Genomic DNA, 10,654 nt, shown 5'->3' with positions numbered 1-10,654 from the left:
TGAGTCTACATTCAGCGGCAGGATTAAAAGAAAAGTTAAAGGAGTTGAATCTCCCTACGTCTGGATTCAAGAACGAGATCGGGATTTAGAGGTTTTCGCCGAACCTCTAAATAAATATTCTTACAGTTGTGTGTTGTTATCAGGAGCGACAGCAATAGTCGGAAGACTAGAATGGCAAGTTCTTTCTCTCGATTTTAGACAATATGAATATTAAGACAATTTGAATTGGAATATTCGGAGTTAACAGAGAAAACAGAAATGAATTTAAGCTATTTGCTCTAATACGATCAATAAGATAATATGTGAAGGTGTTTGCATTATTTGGTCTTATCGAGCAATGAAAGTAATTGACGTTTCGTTAAGATATTAGTGGCCTTACCATCGGTAAGAGTCTCCAGTAAACCCTGCTGTAGACGTGTTTCTGGTTCATTGTCTTATTACTCCAAAATTCTCTCTGTACCGCGTTTGGTATGGTTTAATCGAAATTCTCCGCACTATGGAGAATGTTCAAACATTTAGTAGTAAATTAGCCACTAAGTGGCGGATTTTTCTCACCGCATAGTTTGATCTAAAGACTCCATTAATTGGAGACAATTTCCAACAAGGAGTTTCCAGCTAAGGCAAGATTTACTTAGGGTTAGCTTTATCAATGAATGCATGTCACTAACACCTAGACAAAACGACAAATTATTTTCATTCGTGAATAAGATTAAATGATACACAACTTTCATACTTTAACAAGGAAAATCTACTGCATAAGTGATAGTGCACAGTAAAAATCTACTGCATAAGTGATAGTGCACAGTAAAAATCTACTGCATAAGTGATAGTGCACAGTAAAAATCTACTGCATAAGTGATAGTGCACAGTAAAAATGTTACATGTAAAGTTCGGTATATACAGGGTGTCTCATTATAATCTTTCCACGCGATTATCTCGCAAAATATTCATCATTCGAAAAAAATGTTCAAACGAAACATGCTTTATCTGAAGGGGGACATTCAATGGTGTACACTGTTTTTTCTAGGTGGAGGCGCCTCCGAGATTTGAAGGTCACCTTTGTTTTTTTAAATGGAAACGTAGTTTTTTTTCACGCTACACACATAGCTTATCTCAAGACGAATTCATTGACTTATATTATGTTGATCTTGAAATGTCATTCAAGGTCATTTCCATGGCTTAAAGTTTTCTTCTTCACTGCACGTCCAGTGTATCACGGTCTACGGTGTCAAGGATTCTTCGACAACATCATTTTCATCCGTATCACATTTCTTTACATCAAGCATTACGTGATGCCGATTATGGTGCCAGATTGAGATTTTATCAATGGTCTCAGCGTAGGATAATGCATTTTTCTCCTATGTGCTATTTTTGGATGAAGCAACTTTCAAAAACACGGAAGAAATGAATCGTCACAATTTCCACTATTGGTGTGATGAAAACCCTCACTGCCATCGCGCAATTGAACATCAGCGTCAATGGTCTCCAAATGTTTGGTATGGCATTATTGATGAGTATTTAGTGAATCCATATTTTTTTAACGGTACACTAACTGGAGAACAATACAATAATTTTCTTCGTAATGAGTTGCAAATCCTTTTAGAAGACATTACACTGGCCACCAGAAGAAGAAAACTTTAATCCATGGAAATGACCTTGAATGACATTTCAAGGTCAACATAATATAGGTCAATGAATTCGTCTTGAGATAAGCTATGTGTGTAGCGTAAAAAAAAACTACGTTTCCGTTTAAAAAAACAAAGGTGACCTTCAAATCTCGGAGGCGCCTCCACCTTGAAAAAAACAGTGTACACCATTGAATGTCCCCCTTCAGGTAAAGCGTTTAAACTTTCGTTTAAACATTTTTTTCGAATGATGAATATTTTTCGAGATTATCGCGTGGAAAGATTATAATGAGACACCCTGTATATATGTATAGATCAACAATATCATGTTGCACACTTTTTCAAATGCACTGAAATAAGAGGGTCTTATTTCAAAGACTATTACAATAATTTTTAAATATGTATAAGAAACTTTTTTTTCTGAATTGCAGTTTCGATACCTACTGCACAGACACTGTATAAAAACTACAATGCATGCTTTTATTTTGTCAATTAAATTTCTAATTATACCTAATTAATCAGCTTGTTTTTCATTTGAATTTTGTTTTACACCTTCAAATTTCTTCAAAAATGATCAATATTCTACTTTGCACACTAATAATAATTTATTTGTGTGACTATATACATATAATGTTATTGATTTTTACACAACAAGCTTTATTAAATCAGTTAACGCTATGAAGTTTCATATTTGTTTACGGTTTTAAATATTTCCATCGATTCTACCTTAATCCAAAAGTTAGATCCATTTTACAACATAAAGCGTCGATTTCATAAAGCTTTAAAAATTGTTTTAGGTATAACGCTCAAATTAAATTCTGCTAGTTAAACATGCTGCTGTGTCGTAAAATTTGTCCAACTACGACGCCGTTCAGCAGAAATCACGTGAAATATCTTACAAACTACATCGGTATTATCGAAACCCGATAAAATTGTACACGGGGAACATGTGTAAAGTTCCAGTTGAAGTCGTAAGACCTCGCGAGTCAGCTTAGAAAGGTATTTACGGAGTTCATAAAATTCTATTGAGTTTCTCTAAGTGTCGAGCGATCGCAGGAACCGATGACAATATATTTTATATGATCCCAACCGGAAACGGTTTGACCATCCGAACTATAAATCTCGTATAACCTTCGTTCTCGATATTCGAACTTGTCGCTGCAAAATCCAAATAGAATATTCATTTGGCCATCGAAATGTCAACTTGAAACAACGAAACTGTCACTGTTTTCATTTCAGGATATTTTTTGAAATCGCTAAAAAGAATTATATGAAAGCAATGCCGCGAAAAGAAATGTAATATTAAATTCTATAGAGAAAGAGAATGATAACAAGTCTAATGATTACCAACCACCACACGACACATTCATATTTAGTTGTTCAAGTAAACCTTAAACCATCACTAAAAAGAAATTTCAACAATAATCAGAAAATGCGGCAACTAATAATGGTTACAAAAGGTTGCATGCTTTGCAATAGTATTAAAATTGTGTTTGAAATGTAGCATTTTTTAAACTTTCCAAAGCATTCCATATATATATTTCGATTTAAAGTAAATTTACAGTTTCAGTTTATTAAATCATGCGATGTATTTTACATTTATACATATTAAATTCGGTTTTTGAATACACTTCACTGAACTATGAAGTATTTAGGAAGATTTAAGAGCAATATTACAATTTATAAAGGGATTTTTTTCCTGATTTATTTCTTAGAGTATACTTTGCGATATATAGAACCGCAAAGTATTAAAGCATCGTCGCTAACAACAATGTAAACGCAGTTGTCGGGAGTCTAAATATATCAACAATTATTAGAGATAGAATGCACAAGTCTCATAACACCTCTAAATAGTAAATATTAGCTATTAATAGTTATTAATGTCATAACACATGTATAACGTTTCGATATACTGATATTAATGTTTATAAAGATAATCAAATATCGGTGCAAAATTTTCCAAACAATGTCTGTTTAATTATCCGCGCTTATTCAGCGAATGTATTGACAATAACTGGAAATTATTAACCACTTGGCTGAATCGGATTTTCAATTAATTCTTAGCGTCGAATAACAAATAATAAGCGAAAACACGGTGATAAGTTTCGACAATGTTACAGCACTGCGTCGTCATTTCATTACTAACTTTCTCATCACGCTGTCGCTGTGTCCAGATATGAAACTATCAATTGTATTTATAAATTGAACACAGCCTACAAAAGTTGTCGGATCTTCTTAAGCTTTTATACTTCGCTGGAGATGCGATGGCGGCATACAAAGTATGTGCCACAATTAAGTTCAAGCATTGTTTAAAGGGGGGTACTTGCGACGTTAAAAAATGGCACTTCTTCACGAATTTATTTGTATGATTTGTTGATATGAGCGATCTGCCAGAAGGTCTTTAAAAAAACATGGTTTATGGTGAACAATGTTATGCAGAACTTAATTATCTGAAATTAAATATGCCAGTTGATTTCTTTGAAATCGTATTACATCTAGTACATAGCTTTTGAAACAATTCTGAATTTTTAGAAACATAGCGCATATCTCTAATTAAAAGTTGCTTTTTAGAGGAAAAAATGCGCTTATATTTTTCATAAAAAGTACGCGTTACATAATTACGTTACACAATTAATTCCAATAAAATATTCAATGTATAATTTTTAATTGAATAAGTAATTAGACACGTTAATGTAAGGTTAGCTAAAAGAGTAAATAAAGTATACCGTTTATTTTTAATCTTTAATAATTATAATTTCTCTTATACGTACTGCAATCATCGTTAATAAAGTGTACAATTAATTAGATGATAACAACTTTCGTGTTCGCGAATTTAACGCTAACAAATACTATAATTAATCAAACTATAATTGTGCTATGATAACCGTTATAGTATTACGAACGTTTTCCGAGAGACTTAAAATGACGCAGATTAATACGAAGGGGCAAAGTTATAAATTGAATTACGTAATACACGAGCTTCCGGTAGCTCCGTGCGTCGGTAACGGAGGTGTTAATTTTCCCAAGATTAATTTAATTCTATCGCATTAACCGGCAAATTAAGCATTGCCTTGAGACCCCTGCTTGTGATCAATAGCATATATATCTACGTAAGGGTGCTTAAATTACCCCTTGAAATTCAGGTACATGGCGGGAACACGATAACAGCATTAACAGTCAAACATTCATAAATTAGCAATTTTATCGGCATGTTGTTGTTATTATCTCACATTTGGATAGTGATTTTTCGTACAATTTTAATTTTCGAGTATCTTAATATTTATATTATATAATTATTTCACAAGACGTCCAACAAACTTCAAAACGGCATATTTTTATTTTTATTTTTATTTTTATACAAAATATATGTATTATCAACGCATAGAAACTGTTGTTATTACATTTATTTTATTATATTATACAATATAACGTTTATTAATTTCTTTTTCAACCTATAACTCATGATGAATTTGCAAGTACATACATATTGTTATAGTGATTGGAAACATGCCGAAGCTTTTGAGTGTTGTGTATTCTTTATTCGATTAAAGAATTGCATTTAATGTGAAATATTTATATAATCGTGCCATTGTGAATTCATATATGTACATATACGCAGAAACTTTTTAGGGACTTTATCTATAAATCCTGACACTGTAGCATTCTCAACAATTTTCTATGATTAGTTACTTTATACATGAAAGTATAACTCCCTCTGCAAAACTTATCATTTGTTTTAATAGAGTACTAATATTATACTTTTTCAATTACTATTTATTCCATAATAATTTTGGATTGCCATAGACACAGATAACATACTTTTTCAGTCATCTCAACTCATTTTACTATCAATTTTATCAAATGAATTGAACACTAATCTTCCGATATTGTCATATATTATCGTATTATAAAGTCACACATAATTGCATAATTCCTTATTAGAAAATGGAAATATTCTATGTCATAAAATTCCATGACAAAATAAAATAGTATCTTTTAGTACGGTGTCGCCTTTGCAAATTTTCATTAATTATAGTACAGCTGAATTATTGCTATGGCTGAAGATCCAGTGTTAATTACTACCAATTTGTTAACTTTGGTATAATTTAATAGTTCGTGTGATTAGTCCTTAAATAAAGTTCACAAAGTTGCAATGAAATATGTTGGAACAAAATTTTATATGGTACAATTTTTTTTTATTAGAACTTTGCATCATTTAGTGAACTATTTCGCGTAAAAATTTTGTACCATACGTTAGTCACCCTATTTCTTTATCGTTCTCTTGAGATTGCTTTCTGTCACTCCTTAATTTCCACTGGGTACAATTTATGTACCCCATGCTGTGTCCTCTTATTATTGCCATTTTTTTACAGCATTGTCCACGCAAACCCTTCGTTATCATTACTTTACTGCAAACGTTTCATCAAACACAATTGTTCTTTTCAACTTATACTTTGACTTAATTAGGCACGAAAAACATCACTAGAAGTTGCGATGCTACTGGCTGCAAGCTGCAGCTTCTAACTAATGTTTCATTTTGAATTATACCTCGGGTCAAAGGAAAATGATTTGAATTGTAATTTGAATAACATAATATATTAATAATTCTTCTTTCAATTAATTTTCTTTACTATAAATTGTACAATTTTATATGCATTTTATAGGTGTAAAATAATGTGTTTCCTTTTATAATGATTCCTTGCACGGTCAAAAAAATTTAATATTTTCGTATATCTTTGTTGATATTAAAGACATTGCTTCTTGAATATTACTACTATGTTCATTTTTAAATTTGTATTCTTTTAATTCAAAATAATATCAAGAGAATACATTTGTTTGTTATTATTAGATTAATTTTATCAGTTAGGTCATTAGTCAATAAAAATTCCCCGCAAATTATTATGATAATACGTCAATAATACCTCTTAAGAATAAATGAAACAGAAAATTCTGTGTCACAAACATATACAAATCCTTAATACATAAATGTTTTGATTAATAAATTCCGGGATAATAGTTTTTTGACATGAGCGCTACGATTGTATACAAAATACGGGTACTACAGTTTAGGAAGTCATTTTCGTTTCGTTCTTCGTCATTGTCAAGCGTATTACTCGCAAGAACGAGTCGTTAAGGCCATATCTACACTGGATAAAAAAAGAAAGGTCTAAAAGTAAGGGACTCTCAATGGACATCAGTGACTGTTTTGCACATATACACGTATTTAGAAAATGTAAGATAAAATTTATTAATTGATATCTTGTGATAAATTTGTCTCTTAGTAGGTTTAAAGATTCATATAAACTATAATAAATATCATTACAGTAAATTCCATGGTTTCAAAGTTGTACTATTTAACAAGTAAAATTACTATTTGCACACATTGGTATGAAATGGTTCGTACTGAAAAGGATTGCACTGGAAGTTTCGTCGTTAATGTACCCAGGGTCCCCTTATTGCACGCGTGGATGGATATTATGGTGTTTCAGGGTGCATGTCCTACATCGCCATATAGACGATGCAGAGAATCCCAAACAGTCCATGGCCTTCTCCAAAAGGTCAAGAATGCCATTTAAAATGTCCCACGCAAAAAAAGTGCAAAGGGTCAATATACTACTGTATCACGAAAACTACTGAGAACAATGTATACCCACTTGTTAAGCATACTACTACACAGTGTGTTCGAGCTGAAGGAAGCAACCTAAATATCTCTCTTGTTGTTTATGATATTGTTGCTCTTTTGGAATCGATCTCTCTCCTGCGCCATACAGATATATCTCTTAGGAATTTCGACTGTATTCTATGAAATCCTGAGAACGTCTCTTCTTTTCGACAGTTTAATCAATGACTGAAGTAAGTGATTATCACATTTGCGTTCTGCATTCTTCGTTTCTCTATTTTTTAATTTTTAGAAAATAAATTAAAAATTGCAACAGAATATTATATTTCATGATGTTATTCCACCCTGTAACCATTACACATTTATTATATATTTTCAAAAGCAAAGAAAGACAAATTAATTTTTTCAATATCAACTACTGATACTTCTATCTGACAATTACTAGAAATTACTAATTGCGAAAGATTCAATTACTGACGAAATGCCAAATTTTGATTTTTAGTTTTCAAATATATATATTTTGATAAAAATTTGATTCGTTTCGCATCATTCTAACGTATTAAATACCACACGATGAAATTAATGTCCGGTAGTGTAGATCGACAACAATGTTACAAAGTTACAATCACAGAATGATATTTAAAAAGGTAACTTTCACTTTTTCAGAAAAAAAACCGAGAAAAAGTTTGTTTCAAAATGACTGAATACTAATTAACTTTTATTCCAAGCATGCTTTCGTCAAATTATCGAAAATGCTTTTAAAAATCGCAAGGAGCGTTACAGTGAACACCCTGTAGATCTTCAGTGAGCTTTGTAATCAGATAATTGTGGGTGTTGGATGTAGAGACTATGAAACGTCATTTCTATTGTCGAAGATATTATGCACAGCCTTCGAAGCAACCTGGTATCGAGTCCGGCGTGTTCCGTAACCATAAACGAGGCCACTCATGTTCGTTGAGGTACGACCCTCCGGGGAGGACATTGGGTGTTACGGAAGGGTGAGATGTTACGTACAAGTTAGGTAAGTGCTGCCAGCAACGTGGATACACGCCGTGGCACGCAGAATCTAGATCCCCTCGACTCTGCTTCGAGGTACACCTAGGGCTGTGCGCGTCTATGCAAAGTCTGCCTAATGCTCGCCATGCATCACTGCAATTGCGTGCGCCACGCCGCGTCGCGCCTTCTACCCGCATCCCAGGTAACGTGACGTTTTGATGGGGTACTTTTTTAGACTTTATGCGAAAATTGGCTTATTTTGACCCTGGATCAAGCGAAAAACACTTTCTTCCCGTATAAATATGTATTGTTCAACCAGACTTTTCGTCATGTTTCACAGCGCCTTGTTACGCTGTAACAGGTTATTGTAGTTGGAAAGGACACGTTAGGAATAGTGACAAAAATGAATTCTATTTACGTTTCGATTTTGTACTGTTTATAATTCACAACAATATTATAAGTTTCTACGGTTGATAAACAAGCTTTATGATTGATAAGTACACTGGTTTTTAGACAAAAATCGTATCAAACATTAATTAACAGACTTGAATAAATAAAAAAGAAATGAATACTCAAATAACAAAAATATATAATAGTGAAAAATATAAATATAATCAATACAGAAGCTAATGAGTGTGAAAAGTTAAGGAACAGTATTTAGTATGTTACAACATAATTATTATTATTGTATTATGTTGAATGTGTGAAATAAGTGACAAAACATGCGCTTTGTTTGCTTCTGTACTGGATTTTTCTTGAATAATTGTCTCTAAAATATTTTTATGATATTGTAACAAAATTAATACGAAATTAAAATGAATTAGGAATAAATTATCAGTAATATTTTACAAGAAAACTTTATCTGTATGCGTTTTTATAGTTATACAGAAGAATATTGTGTACACAACTATTCAATCATACACTTCATTGCAATAAAAAATTAATTAAATATCAATTTTGTTTCATTATAGATATACATGAATTCCTTCAAATTTGTTATGATTGTTAATACACTTTATTTGTATTCTTAATTTTCCTATTCATACTTCAGAGTGATTACAACTACAGGAAAGTCTACTGTGTATGCAAGTATATTGATTAGTAGAGAAAATAATTGTATTAGACTTATGCATGTCTGTCAGAAGAGACTACACTGTTAGATACTTGCAATCACTTCTTCACTGTATGTAATTTGAATGTGCAATTATGTTGCTGTAATATTACTCTAGTTAGCACTGTTATATCAACAAAACTTGTTTTTAATCGGTTTCGAAAAGGAAGAGGTTACTCTATTTGCATCTACATCTTTTTTCTTATCGCTAAAGATTATCGATATAACCGAATCAATACTGCATGTAGAATTTAGAATTTAGAATACAGAATTTCTATGATGATAATATATTGTTATAATGCAACTGAAATAGGACAGAACGCACTAGATTAATTAATGGTTAATTAAACATCTAAAGATAAACCAAACGGATGGCCAGTTGCTTTGTTCACAAATATACCATACGAATTTACATGTAATAGATACGTTTCACGTTGCAAGATAAACATAGCGTGGAACCTTATCTACTTGAATTGAGAAATACGTTGGCAGAGTCTCATATTTCAAGAAGAAAATGAATATCTTACGCTACTTCCGTTAGAAATATCGTATGAGTAAGAAATTACGGAAACATTCGGGTTCCGAATTGTCTTTACTACTAATAGTTTATTTAAATTAAATAAATGGTCATGTTATTTCATATGTCCATTAAATTAAAATACAAATGGTGTCCAAGCAAACTACTAGAAATACATAGCATTACATGTACTTGGTACAAAGAACATGTACCATATACAATATAAAGTTATTATTTTATCTTTACCACTTTCAAGATAAGCAGATATGGGATCCAATGCGAATAAAAGATAAAATTACTAAATAAATCATACATTGTATTTTTTCTTAGATGTTTGTTTCATGTTCATATTTGACTTTCATTTAAAGCACACTTTTTTTTTTTCTTTATATGCGATACTTCTTTACTGTACAAGACGATTGCTCTTGTAACATTGTCATAACATTCATCGCCAGGTACAATTTCTTTACTATATTACAGAAATGGGAAAATTGTAAACTTTGAGAAGGACCATAAATCTTTGAGTTCGAAACGTATCTTAAATGAAATACTTGAATAAATATTTTCAAATCAAGTAGAAAATAATGTCTCCCCTTTTATGAGGACAATAGAGACAATGCTGATCTATAGTATGACAACCCAACAATTTTTATCTATCTGTAATGAAGAACGAAAATTTATTGTTGTCAACAATAATACAAAACCAACTTTAAATCCAGAGTGTTCTCTTTAACACTATTTATCAATATTTCAGGGATGAAATGACCATTGCTCCCTGCAATTGA

Source organism: Hylaeus volcanicus, chromosome 3, assembly GCF_026283585.1.
Source record: "Hylaeus volcanicus isolate JK05 chromosome 3, UHH_iyHylVolc1.0_haploid, whole genome shotgun sequence".
NCBI lineage: Eukaryota > Metazoa > Arthropoda > Insecta > Hymenoptera > Colletidae > Hylaeus > Hylaeus volcanicus.
This window is presented reverse-complemented; position numbering follows the sequence as displayed.